Source organism: Megascapheus bottae, chromosome 16 (assembly GCF_031878675.1).
Source record: "Megascapheus bottae isolate mThoBot1 chromosome 16, mThoBot2.hap1, whole genome shotgun sequence".
Classification (NCBI taxonomy): Eukaryota; Metazoa; Chordata; class Mammalia; order Rodentia; family Geomyidae; genus Megascapheus; species Megascapheus bottae.
This window is the reverse complement of record NC_143524.1, coordinates 16,909,527-16,924,636: the sequence shown is the minus strand read 5'-3', so window position 1 is coordinate 16,924,636 and position 15,110 is coordinate 16,909,527. Positions and strand designations below refer to the sequence as shown.

The 15,110-nt window shown below is 35.0% G+C and overlaps 1 long non-coding RNA gene across 3 annotated transcripts in view; it reads right to left on the bottom strand.

Moving 5' to 3' along the window:
• LOC150052947 (uncharacterized) overlaps nucleotides 1-15,110 on the bottom strand; it is a 530,194-nt gene that overhangs the window by 11,201 nt on the left and 503,883 nt on the right. Inside the window, exon 6 of one of the 3 annotated variants that reach the window (XR_016538139.1) lies at nucleotides 10,316-10,351. The exons of the other annotated variants lie outside the window; for them this stretch is intronic. This is a non-coding gene — a long non-coding RNA (uncharacterized LOC150052947). Of the gene's footprint in view, nucleotides 1-10,315; nucleotides 10,352-15,110 lie in introns of those variants that run through there. 3 annotated transcript variants of the gene reach the window in all.

Below are 15,110 nucleotides of genomic sequence, written 5' to 3'. Positions count from 1 at the left end.
TTAAATGTAATGGCACAAAGGTGCAAACCTATGTTCATGTCCAGAAGAGATATGGGTACCTCTTATTTTATGATGGGATATATGTCACATAAGAATGCATTCTCTGGATGCGGCTCTGTGGCTCAAGAGGTAGAGCTAAAGAGTTTAGGAACAATGCCACGGTCTAGTTCAAGCCCCAGGACTTACTAAAAAAAAGAATGCATTCTCTGCAGAGCAAAAAGAATATACTGAATAAATAATGTTTTTTGAATACCATATTATCTCTTTGCATTTGTGAAGTATATGACTAAAGATAAGACCCCACATTTGAGATGATGAGAATAAAACCTGAATTTCTTAAGCTACATTGGTTAAATATGAACCATAGTTCTAATACTCAGCCTTGATTTCCCCCCCTCTATTCCAATACTTAAAATTTTGAAAGTAGATAATTTAGGAACTTAGCTATGGAGATGTTAAGATCAAGTCTCTTAAAATATTCATTCCTCAGTTATATTATTACACCTAGCTTCTAAAACATAATGAATGGAAACTTCATTGTGCATGTGGTAAACCCTGTCTTTTTAGGGTTTATCATGATTCGCCATCAGAAAGTATACTGGTGTCTGGAATCATGATATAGTTTGGATGTTAAATGTATTCCTAAAACTAATGTATTAGAAGCATGGACTCTGTAGTGAAGATGGAATAATTTTCTTTAAAGCATATTTTTACTATTATGGTAAAGGTGATATACTGAGATGTTATAGCTATGTAATTAGGTTAAAAGGACATTTCTTTTTTTCATATATTTTATTGTAATTGGCAGAAGGGTTACATTATATTCACCAGATAGAAGGTGCATTACTTTACAAACATTGATATACGTTCTCATGTCTTGGTCCCCATTTCCCTCCCCCACCCCACCTCTCATTTTGTTAAAAAGGACATTTTTTTAACAATGTCATCCATTCTCTTGCTCTGTCACAGTTTTTCCCTTCCATCCCCAACCACAAGTTGTATAGTTCATTTTTCAAAATAGTGGCTAGTGTGGATCACTGCTGAATTTGTTCCACTATTTCTGTGCCTGCCCTAACCCTTCCAGAAACAGTATGAACAAACGAATAAGACAAAAGGGAAAGAAAACACAGCAATAAGGGGAAACAAAACCCTTATTTCCATTTCCTAGAATTCATTTTGATAAATATTATTTTATATGATCAGTTACTTATGGTTATTACACCTTTATGATCCTCTCCTATGAATCAGGGAGGATAGACTTCTTAGGAGGAGGTGCCTAGAAAAACTTTCCTAGGTTAATTAGAACTTGCTCTCAAAATTGGATTATGGGACCTTGGTTTCTATCTTTTACTCTTTCACTTCCTGGCCAAGAAGCAAGCCCTATTCTATGATATGCACTTCCTGACATTAATATCTACTTGCCTCTTTATAGTCCTTAAGGTACTAGGCCTAATTGATCAGAGATCAGATCACCCATATTTATGAGCCAAAGTATTCTTTTCTCTTCATAGCTTACTTGGCTTAGATGCTTTGTTTGAGTAACTTTAGGAACCCTTAAGTTCTGAGAAACGTAAGTCAGCACAGGTAGTTTTAAAGTATTGTTGCCTAGGGAATGAGTAACACTGTCACTTCCTCTAGGAAGAAGTCGCCCGAGTGTTTCTGTGACATGATATTTCTGAAATATTACTGGAAATGCAATTCTGGCTTTCAACTGGCAGCTGACATATTGCAATTATAGGAAAACAATCCTTTGTCAGAAGAAGATACCTTATTAGTGAATTAGATAACATGCCCTGAAATGTGATGCTCTGTAAAATATTGGTATAGTATCTCACTTTGTCATCTGATATATTGAATTTATTTGTATTTGGATATTTGAAATTTGATAGGGAAGGGGGGAAAACCAAGACGGGTGGGGGGTGGGGGGGAGGGAAATGGGTACCAAGACATGTGAAAGGGTATCAATGTATGTGAATTAATGCACCTTCTATCTGGCAAATATCATGTAACCCTTTTACTAATTACAATAAAAAAATTTAAAAAATACAGGATAATAATTAAATTTGAAGAAGAATCCAATTCAGTCTTCAACTATGAATGTTTTACAACCCTGAAAGTATATTTGTGGTTATTTGTCAGTGGTTACTTCTCAGGTTACTATAAAAATGCTAAAAGATCTTGAACTAATTCCTAGTCTATATTTCCAAATATTTTTCAGCTTGCTGCCAAAACAAAGATATCAAAGACAATCCCAAGAGAATCGTCAACAACACATAGTTACCTAGCATGAAAGGGCATAGTCTTTATTATTAAGAGCTGGGTAAAGTAACCTAAAAGGAAATTTAACAGAATTATAAGTTAAATATGATACCACCTTTAGTAGAACTTCTCTCTATCATCTGTCTCTGACTTTCTCAATCTCTGTCTCTATCATCTCAGTCATCTATCTTCTCTATCTCCATCATTTGTAGTTCTCAGTCTCTTAGCTGTATGTCTTTCCACCTCTCATTTCTCTCTATCTCTATTTTTCATCAGTTCCAGTGTATGAATTCAGGCCTTTGAAATCACTAGGTCTCCACCAATTGAGCCACACTCCACTTTTATTTGCTTTTAATTATTTTTCATCTAGCACTGCTTCCATGGGGCCATCCTTGTAATCGATCCTTCTGCCTCCACCTCCAGACCAGCTCAGATTACAGGTCATGTTATTCTCTAAGGAAAATGGACTGGGTAGATATGATTAAGCATGTCTTTGCTGAGAAAATCACAGGACAGTGCTAATACTAATAATTAGGAAGCCAAAATATTCTCATAACTAAAAAGAAAAAGATTATTTTCCCCTACAATTTACAAAACATCTAAAAGCCAATTTGATGACCTTCAAAGATAATGCTAGGGAAAAAAAGTAGAGGTAAATCATATGGTAGCCAAAGCTTAGATGGAAAAGAGGAAGGAAAATTATGCAAGAAATACAATCAGTGTGTATAGCAGAACCAAACGATATATGGTTTAAAGACACAAACTATGGGAAACCATGAAGAATCAAAAAGTCTTCTTTCCCAAAAACTTTTAAATTTGAGCATAAGAATATCCTTACAGGTAATAACCTAAAAAAACTGTTAGCTGATATTTAAAATAAAGACATAACTTTTCCAATTTCTGTTCTTAATCTTTGCTTTTCTGCATTTCAATTTCCACCTTTATTCTTGTTAACTGAATAAAATATTATTCCACTTTATCACTCAAAACAGGGATCTATCTTTCCCAGGTTTAATTAAGTATAATTGTGAATTAAAATTGTAGCTATTTAAGTACATAATGTGATGTTTTGATATATGTATACATTGAGAAATGATCACCACAATCACACTAATTAACACATCTGTCATCTCACATAGCTACCATTCTCTGTGTGTGTGAAGAATATTTAAGACATACTTTCTTAACAAATATTAAATACAAATTCAGTACTTAACAGCAATGGATATATCACACATAAAATATTTAGAACTTACCCATTTTGTGTGGTTTATTCTCTGAACCTTTTATAATCATTCATTCATTTCCCTCAGCCATAGCAATTCAATCACCTTTCTCCTCTGTGCAATTTAAGTCTGATTTTATTAGATTGTCTATCTATCCATCTATCTAGCTATATATTTATATAATTTCAAATTTAACCATATTTTACAAAAGACAAAGTTAAATTTTATACTATTCTCTTCTATTCTAATCAACTAATGGATGGTTCACAGAGAATAGATGGTAGATAATGGAAGACAGCCAGATAGATACATAGATAGACATATACATACATACATACATACATACATACATACATACATACATACATACATGCATGCATACATACATACATAGAGCCAAACTGGTGGCTGTCATGCCCGTAATCCTAGCTACTTAGGATGGTGAGATTTGAGGATCACAGTTTGAAGCCAGCCTTAACAGGAAAATATGTGAGACTTTATCTCCAATAAACTATTCGGAAAAGGCCAGGAGTGGCACTGTGGCTCAAGAGGAAGAGCCCTTACTTTGAGCCAAAGAAGCTCAAGGACATTGCGCAGACCTTGAATTGAAGCTCCAGCATAGGCACCAAAAATATCAAAACAAACAAACAAATAAAAAAAATTAGGTAGACAGACAGAAAGACAAACAGGATATTGCCAATTGCTCATTTATGGATAGCTGGGTTCATGCCATACTTTGGTTATTGTGAATAATGCTCCACATATTCCTTCATCGTATTAGTTTTATTTCTTTGAAAATGAACAGTAAGAAAGATGACAAAACCAAATCCATCTTGTGTTTAATTCTTTGATCATCCACCATATAGTTTCCTGCAAGGGGATTTACATGCCTAAGAACACCTCACTAGAGCTCTTCTCCACATCCCTTGTAATACTTCACTTTTGTCTTATTGACAACAGCCATTCTACTAAGTGTAAGGTGATACTGGCATATGGCATTCATTTGTATTTTCCTGATGATTAGTGATGTTGAATGCTTTTTCTTATATCTACTGTCTATTTTATGCTATTATTTTTTGTTTTGTGGGGAGGGGGTCAACAGTGGGGCTTGTATTTAGGGCTTAGGCTCTTTTCCTGATCTCTTTTGTTCAAGGCTAGTGCTCTACAACTTTGAGCCACAGTTCCATTTCTATTTGTTGAGTGGTTAGAGATGAGAGTCTCAAGGGAACTTTTCTGCCTGACTGGTTTCACATTGTGATCCTCAGATCTTAGCTTCTGAGTAGCTAGGGTTACGGGTATGAAGTTTGTATGCCTTCTTTTGAGAAATGTCTTTCAGCACCCTTTACCTATTTTTGAAATTTTATTCTGATTACTGAGTTATTTGTGTTTCTTAAGTGTTTAAAGTAATATCCATTTACCTACTATATTATGGGCAAAGATTTTTCTCTTACTCAACAGGCTATCTTTTTTATTTTATTAACAGTTTTCTTTGGAGTGAACCGGCTGAGGTTTTTTTTTTTTTCATTGACTAAAACACATTTGTCTAGTTTTCTTAGTTTTCTATGAATATCAAGTTTTTCCAATAACATTTATGGTAGACAAATTCCTTCTGGATCCTTTGTCAAAGGTTTACTGACTGTACAAATGTGTTTATTATCTTGTCATATATTTTATATGCCAGGTTTTTTTTGGGTCAGTCATAGGGCTTGAACTTTGGGCATGGGTGCTCAAGGTTGGCACTCTGCCACTTGAACTACCAAGCCACTTATAATCTTTTGGTAAGATTTTTATGCCAGGGCTGGTTTTGAACCTAGATCCTCATATTTCAGCCTCCTGAGTGCTAGAATTATAAGCATGAGCCACCATCACCTGGCTATATTCCAGTTTTTAACCCAAAACTAAGTGTTGATGTCTATAGAAGTAGTAATATACATACAATATTTGTACCTATGTAAGGTATAGGGTAATACACTGAGTGTACCTATATTATATATATATATATATAAACTATGCACACCAGATATATTCTAAGTTGATGTGAGCTGAATTTAAATGGACTTTGCTGTTGACCTTTTTGGCTGACAAAATAAAGTAAGAACCTAGTGCATGTAAGTAGTTCATAAAATCTGATTTCTCTCTCTCTCTCTCTCTCTCTCTCTCTCTCTAATACACACATACACACACACACACACACACACACACACACACACACACACACACACACCACACATAGGGTATTTTTATCCTAAGAATTAGAAGACAGGAAAGGAGTCAAGATTATGTATTAATATATTTAGGTGCAGTGTAGTTATGTATCAAAACATTGTCTTCAATCATTTTCCCATACTTGAATAAAGAGACAGGGAGCATATGTGCACACCCACCACCTTCTCCCTCCACTTAAGTCTTTAACACATCACAACTTGTGAGGCCTTCTGGATTCTACACTGTTGCCTTTGAAAAAATTCAGTAAATGTAAGAATAGTGGAATATTACATGGCTCAGCTCCATTGCAATGTAAGACCTTATCAGAAATTTCACCTGGATGCAAGTCCCATATTTTGGTGTTGTTTCTACATAGTCCATTTAGGGTGGGTGAGGAGTTTTTCTGTTTATAAAAAATCAGCAGCCACACTCCTTTAAGACTACTCATGAACCCATGACTCTCTATTTGACCCAAGCATTCTAAACTTTATCAACATATTATAATACGCACCAAGGAGATATTTTAAGGTATAAGAACATCAAAAAATTCAAATCTTGATAATCAAATAATGAATTTAAAAAATCTAATCACAGCATAGAAATATCTTGTGTCATCCTCTTAAAGCCAAAGGATATCCTTGGTTCCCAAATCAGGAATTTATTAAAACAATTTCCATTCATTACAAATTTTTATCCTGGTAGTTTTTTATGACAGACAAAGTGAGAATTTCAAACAGAATAAAGACAGAATATCATCTGGAAATATGGGATGTTTACGCTGTAGGACTCCATGCCTCCTGCCACTGCTAGTGAGAATCACCACTTTCTATTCTTGTCAATACATTTTAGAAAAGCCAAAAAAAAATGAAGTCATTATAAAGTTATTATTACTTCAGAACGATGGATAAGCAGCAAGTCAAAACTCAGACTAGCCAATATCTTATTTCCATGATAATATAACTGTTTACCTTTTAAATCACATCAAAATTCATTCTGAACCAACTGGTTTTCAGTTATCTATAAGGCATCATTGGTACTACTTTTAAATAGATAGCATCTAGTAAATTCAGACTTTTGCATCAGTGAATGAGATTAGCTCTTTCCAAGTCTTGAAGGACTTAAAACATAGCAGATAGGGTGTTTTAAATTATTTTCTTCTGCTGATTCAAATTCATTACATTCTAATTAAGTCTTGCTTTCTTAAGCAGTTAAGGCAAACTCTTCTGTCCAAAGTTTCTCTGGCTCTTACTTCAGTCATATTTTATACCAGAATCTGTGACATAATATGAGAAGATGTTAAATGGAAAGAATCAGTCCTTGTATGTGAAGTGCAATGTTAAAGGCTTGAGAGAGCAAATTTACCCTCCCATGTTTTACAACCACATGACAAAAAGGCCCATGACAGATGCCAGCACAATGATCTTGAACTTCTTATCCATCAGAACAATGAAATAAATAACTTCTGGTTATTGTCAATCAACTGAGCATGTGTGTTTTGTTAAGGAACAAAAAATTAACCAGAACAATGAAATAAATAACTTCTGGTTATTGTCAATCAACTGAGCATGTGTGTTTTGTTAAGGAACAAAAAATTAACTAAGACTCTGAATAACTTTCAAAGAAAGGACTTAAAGGAAACCATTAAAGATATCAAGGTTGCTTAAAACATGGTAAAATAAATTCTGTGATTTCCATAAAGGCAGAGATAATACAAAATAATGCTCAAGTGGAACATATAATACATGATAGTATGACCTGTTAGAGGGAGAGATTCAGTTTAAAAACACATTTAGAGTATGTGAAGTATTGCACCTTCTATCTGGCAAATATAATGTAACCCTTCTATTAATTACAATAAAGATATATGGGAAAAACATATTTAGAATACATTTTGCAAAGAGTTTTGCATAATTCATTACTACAATGACATATTTACATTAAAACATGACATTAGTTTATTATATATTTTTTACATTTACCCAATTTAAATTGAATCTGGTTTTTATTCCATTGTGTTGATCGAATTATTGTCAGTTGAACTAATTATTTCTAGAAATTTCAATTCAAGATATAATTAAACATGATTACAATAAAATAGAAACTTACTTTGGTACCCTAAAAAGGAGTGCATTCACGTGGTATAAATCACAAACTGTAAGAGTGGTATTGATTGAAGAATTTCCAATATAATGCCTGAAACATGCTGTTTATATTCATTTTTAAGCTAAAATTTCTAGAAAAATTATGTAATGATATTTCTACATATTCCTGATAGCATGTTTTTTTGGATGTTGTGTGTGTGTGTGTGGGTGTGTGTGTGTGTCTGTGTGTCTGTGTGTATGTGTGTATGTACTGTGGTCTATAGCTCCTGACCCATCTGGGGTGCTGTCTCTTGGAGTTTTTTTGCCTGAGTAGGGGCGCTACCATTTGAGCCACATATACCTCCATGTTCAGCTTTTTGGGGTGATTATTTGGAGTTAAGAGTCTTATCTGGACTTTTTTGTCCAGGCTGGTTTTGAACTTTACACCTCAGAACTCCCAGCAATGAATATAGACATGAGCCACCTAGGACCAGCTTGCAGGGTACATTTTTTTCATATAATTTTTATTGTAATTAATAGAAGGGTTACATTACATTCGCCAGATGGAAGGTGCATTACTTCACATACATTGATACCCTTTCTCACGTCTTGGTCCCCATTTCCCTCCCCCCCTCAACTTGTTTTCCCCCATTTCCTATCCAATTTCAAATAACCAAATACGCATATATCCAATATATCAGATAACAAAGTGAAATATTGTAACAATATGAGATAACCAAGGGACAACAAAAGAGATGAGAGATAACATAGTACATTAAGGACAATAATCACTCATTATATGGCTTTTGTTTCTATATCCTAGAGGTCCTTTCATTTAGCCTCATACTATGTGGCCTTATGTATTTAGGTTTTGCTCTATTGCAAATCTCTGGCAAATGAGGGAAACCATTGAGCCTATGTTCCTTTGAGTCTGGCTTACTTCACTTAATATGATTTTTCTGTCTTCCCATTTCCTAACAAATGGGGAGATGTCGTTCTTTCTGACAGCAACATAGAATACATTTTTAAAGTCAGCATGTCATTATGCAATCTGTGTTGTTCTTGAGTTCACTACATATCCAAGGCTGACTTTGAACTCCTGTTTCTCCTACCTAAAACACCTGAGTGATGGGATTACAAATGTATACCACCACACCATCACATCTTGCTTACTAGTTATTTTGTATATTTTTTCTTACTGTTTTTTCATATATACACATATTATATATGCATATGTAACATGTATATAGTAATACATTCACTTTAAATAAAATTACTTAAAAGTATTTTAGATCATTTTCTTGAGGCTTCTACTTGTACTTCTAATGAGAAAAATATTTATTTTATGTTTTTTTGTTCCAGTTTTCATAAATTATTGTCCTCACATTTCATTGGACAGTATTCCAAAGTGTGTCAGATATGTTTGGTCCCTTAGTTGACAAAGGATATATCCTTGAAAGTCAGACTTTATACTGATTCTGATACTTTAGCATGAGTGCTACCATTGCAGCTACCAGCTGCAATATTTTCCTTAACTGGCATACAGTTCTGCTTAAGAAGGGACATACAAATTGCTTCCTCTCAAGAAGATAAAAGAATAATCTAATTCATAGAGGACAGACAGTTTGATGGTTTACATCACTAACTACTGAAAAACTGCAGGCTGGATTATTAGTTGCTCTCAAGAAATGACTGACAGAGTATTTGAGCGTTTATGTGATACTTGAGAAATCCCTTAGCATTAAGGCTGATCTGTCCAGTGACTGAGGAAGTCTATGTGGCAGTTCCAGGATAGAAGGTCATCTGGTTTTTCAAATGACTATACCCTTTGAGTTATGAACCAAGAAAGTAAAGGACTAAAGTTTAAGTATTATTCAGTCTGTGACTACCAAGACTTTTTATCAATCTAAAATAACTATTGATTAGCATAAATGTTACGAGAGCAGCCTCTTGGCAGTTATTTTTAATTTCTTCTATTTCTGTGTTCATTTTCCTCTTTTGTTTATTTTGTGTATTTTGTATGTCAGTGCATTTTTATATGGCTAAGTTGGTTAACCATTTATCAAATTCACATTTTTCTCTAAAGAGCAACTTTTGAATTTTATATTCAGATGTTCCTTTATTTATTAGTATTTGTGAAGCAGCACCCTCTTTTATTTTTGAGGATTATGGCCCCCTAGGTGGATGTGATTAAAAACTATAGTTCTTTGCATATGCTATACGTGCTCACAAAGTTGCACATGGATTTTAGGGAACCTATTTGTCACCCTGGCATTCATTCATTAATCTTTAATTAAGAAGCTCTGTGTTAACCTCTGGGAATGATGAATCACACGCTTGTAAATGAAGGTAAAAAAATTACAATTTGAAGTCAGCCCCACATAAAAAAAGAATATGAGATCATTACTGATAAATACTAAGACAGTAGAGGGCTCAGAGTATGGTTCAAGTGTTCTTGTCACATAATCAGTAGATCCTGTATTCTAACCATATTACTTAAAGAAAGAAAAAAGAAAACGCATTATAATCAGAAACTATCATTTACCTGTTGACTTTTTCAACTCAGCCTTCAATCAAGATCTGTTAGAATTAGAGACATTTCATTAATGGTTTTAGTATTCTACTATTTTTCATGTATTACCAGTACACCATTACCATTATTTTCACAATATATATGATGTTATAAACACTGTACTTAATTTTTATCTAGATAACTTTTAGGCATTACTCATACCATTTGCTGCTATTAAAACTAACTCACAACAAACTAGGATTGTATTTGTGGCTCATAACTTTAATCCTTCCAGGGCCAGGATTTTGGCCTAGTGGTAGAGTGCTTGCCTAGCATCCATGAAGACCTGAGTTTAATTCCTTGGTACCACATACACACAAAAAAAGCTGGAAATAGTGCTGTGACTCAAGTGGTACAGCAACAGCCTGGAGAAAAGTCCAAGGACAGTGCTCAGGTCCTGAGTTCAAGCCCCAAAACTGACAAAAAAAAGAAAGAAATAATAATAATAACTTTAACCTGCCTACCTACCTAGGAGGCTGAGAGCTGAAGATCACAATTTGAAGCCAGCCCAGACAAGAAAGTCATGGAGGATCATAACCCAAAGAACCAGAAATAGATCCATGTGTCAAGTGGTAGAGTGCTAGCCTTGAGCAAAATAAGCTTGAGAACGGTGAATAGGTTCTAAGTTCAAGTTCTAGGACTGGGCTTAAACACACACACACACACACACACACACACACACACACAGCAGAAAAATAAAACAGCATGAAAGCCTCGCATTTAAATGACGCTTGTGCTTCAAATCTGAGTTCTATTTTTAATTTCTAGCCATCAGTTTTCTTTTTCAGCTTTAAGGACTCATCCCATAATACTGTCTCCACCTTGATAATTCAGAATCATCTTCCCATCTCAAGATTATGAACTTTAATCATATTTGAAACAACACATAAGAAAACAGCATATTTACATGTTTTAACAACAATATGCACAGAAGATAGAAAGAAGCTCTAGAAATACCTGAAGGGGGCTGGGAGGTTGACCTAGTGGTAGAGTGCTTGTCTAGCATGCATGAAGACCTGGATTTGATTCCTTGGTACCACATACATAGAAAAAGAGGGAAGTGGTGCTGTGGCTCAAGTAGTAGAGCACTAGCCTTTAGAAAAGCCCAAGGACAGTGCTCAAGCTCTGAGTTCAAGCCCAGGATTGCCAAAACAAATAAATAATAAATAAATGAATAAATACCCGAAGAACTGGAAATCTTGAGAGGGGACTACAAAGATACCAACAAACAACTCAGCAAGCCACAAAAAAAAAAGAAAAGAAAGATGACAGTAGTTGCTTAAATTCATATAACTATTCAGACTCTGAGACAGAATGCAATTTCTAGGCACTGTAGAGTTAGCACTAACTCCTATACATCAAAAGAAAAGTAGTACTAGGATATCTTCTTGAGACTTACATTAACGTTACTTTTGGTTTAGGGAATATTTTGTTTGTTTGCTGTTGGCAGATTTTCATTTATTTCATTAATCCCTTTTATTCAGTAAAGTGTGTCTCAACTGCAAGAGATCTGTACACAATAGGACATTTGGCAGTCCCTGAAGATGTCTTAATTTGCCATAATTGTGGGCATGTGGTTGCTACTGCTTCTTGTGAATGGAATTTAGGAATGCTCCCAAACGTTTTGTAAAGCAAGCACAAGTTACTGGCAACAAACAATTTTAAAATAATATTTTTGTTGTCAGTCATAGGGCTTAAACTCTGGGCCTGGGCTCATTCCTGAGCTCTTCAACTCAAGACTAGCACCTTGCCCCTTGAGCCACAGCACCATTTCTAGTTTTCTGGTGGTTAATTGGAGATAAGAACTTCACAGCCATTAATTCCCATGCTGGCTTTGGATTTCAGCCTTCTGAGTAGCTAGGATTACAGATGTGAGCCACTGCATCTGGTGGCAACAAAAAATTTCTATTCCCAGCACTAACAGTAGCAAGGAACAGTGATAGCAACTCAACCATACCAATTTCTGAAATCCATTTTTTTTTCTGGCTTCCACAGAGGCAAAATAAAAGCAGGATATTGGATCACGTAGATTTAAAATACTTGCTATCTGATAAATTGCGTTTTCAGTTCTAGCCCAAATACCTCATGATATAAGTATGTTCGAAAGGAAATCAAGTTAAAAGCAGGCCATTACAAGTACCATTCCAGTCTCACTGGTGTGAGAAAGACAAGAGGAAAGTTAGGTATACAGTTGACATATAGGGTCCTAGAGGGAAGGTGAGAGGAAAAAGACCCTGAGGAACAGTATCCATAAGTAAAGAGAGGGTACTGAAATAGATCCTTTCTTTAGGTCCCTTGAAGGAAATCAGCTCAACTGGGACCCTGATCCTGCACTTCTAGCCTCCATACTTATGAGGAACACTATGCTCTGTCATTTAAGCCACTTGAAAATATTTTGCTTTAGCAGCTTAGCAAGCTAACACATTATTGAGTGCTATAAACGATTTTCCAGAACCTGTAACACTTCATATACCGTTCTTTTACATAGGTCATTGCTAAGATAATTAAAAATGAGTCACCTTTTTTTGCAAGCCATGTGTTTTACTGCCATTACTGTGCAGCTTTTTGTTAGCTTCATTTTAATAAAATCCAAGTAAATATCTTATGTCTTACTGTGAGGTATTTTACAAGACTTCAAACACTCTGATGGAGGGAAAGCTGAAATAAACCCTCTAGCTTCTCTAGATCTTAATTGTCTTAAAAGTCATTAATTTTGGAGGTCACACAGTTGAGAAACACATTATTAGTTTCTCACTAATTTTCTAGTAAGTAACACGTTGGCTTTGTGCGTCATAACGGTTCCTTGGGTTACTTTTCAGAAAGATGAAGGCTGATTTGTTGAAACCATTGGGGCTCCTCCCCAGGCAAACAAATGTCCAATGGGTAACTGGGATAGAATACAAGATACCAATGGTATCCCCTTCGATTCCTTAAGCTGTGTATCATCTTCTACTCAGCATAATGTGTGTGGATAATTTAAGAAATGCTGTATTTAGAAATACAATACTGAAGTAGCTTGAGCCTGACTAGCCATTTCTCCCTCTCTCTTTATAAGGGTAAAGACATCTACCAGTTGGGATGACCAAGAACACACAAAAAAAGAAAGGAGTCAAAAGAGGTGTCATCTAAGTTCCCTGAAGACCTCTGTCTACTCCCAGGGAAAGAATGGATATCCTTTCCCTTTATTACTATACCTCTCTGCCTCATTCCTAATTCCTATCTGACTACACAATCTTTCTTGAATTGAGAAATTGATGTGCATGCAAAGTTTTATTTTTCTATTCTTTGGGTTATGATGACCACCACAACAACAATAACAACATAATGACCTCTTTGGTTATTCATTAAACATTGTATCTTTTTTATCCCCAACCCTCAAAAGATTTAATTTTGGGCTTTTCTGTAAGATGATCTTCCATATCAGAGTTAGTAAAATGGTTTCAAAGGAACTACTACATGGATTGGTAGAAGCAGGCTGGACAAATTCTTAAACAAATGATTCTTTGGCATTTAGACAATTGTTCAAAGATGCTGTCTTTCAAAGACTGAGAAATCATTTATAAAACATGTTATACCTGTCAAATGAAATCTCTTCAAATCCCGACTATTGGTATACTACAATAAGATACAATGTCGCTTAGGAAGTAAATTCTTTGAAATTTGATAGGGAAGGGGGGAAAACCAAGATGGGTGGGGGGTGTAGGAGGGGGAGGGAAATGGGTACCAAGACATGTGAAATGTATGTGAATTAATGCACCTTCTATCTGGCAAATATCATGTAACCCGTTTACTAATTACAATAAAAAATCAAAAAAAATATTTACCAAATTCATATAAAGACTTTTTAAAAGAAAACCAGTATTTCTAATTGTAACTTTTTGAAAATGAATGAATAGACTATTCTTATAAGTGAACTTTGTCTTCGTGTCCATTTCTTTCTATTTTGCTCTTCTTTATATTTTCCAGTAGGAGTAACCATGGCTAAGAGGCAAAAGACGACTTCTCACAAATGCACTTAGTCACGCCTGGGTTTGTAAATAAAGTGCCACCCTTTGCTAACATAATGGAATGATTGACTTTTATGCACAAGTTATTTGAAGCTCCCTACTTTAAGCCCTTCTTGCTTTGCTCAGTCAAGCAGATGACATCACAGCCATTGTCTCTCACTTTACTTGTTCTACAATTTGCTCAGATGAGTCCTTTAGACACAAATATAATGTCTTGCCACAATCATGAAGTAAAAACAGTCAATATCCCGGTTTTTGTCTTAATTTCTCCCAAATTTTCTATCCAACTAATAAAAGGTATGGTTAGAGAGAGTTTATCTATGTGTGTATTTTTATATATTTATTTTTATTGATGGGATAATATACAGAGGGGTTACAGTTACATTCATCAGGTAGTGTGCATATTAGTTCTCTAACCTTGATATGACTTTCTATGTTTTTAGCCCCCTTTCCCTCCTGCCACTCCTTGCCAATCATCTTGCCTTACCCCCTTACCTTCCCTATTTCAAATAAACAAATATAAAATACACCAGGTAACAAAGTCAGATACAGTAACCACATGAGATTAGCAATAAGGATGGAAAAAGAAAAGAAATAACTGCACATAGTACATGCATTATTGTTCTCAATGTATTCTGTGTATTTATATTTATATGTATGTGTGTGGGGTGGGGAGAAGGAAAGAGAGAAAGAGAAAGGGAGAGAGAGAGGGAGAAAGAGAGAGAAAGGTAGAGAGAGAGAGAAAAAGAGAGAGAGAAAG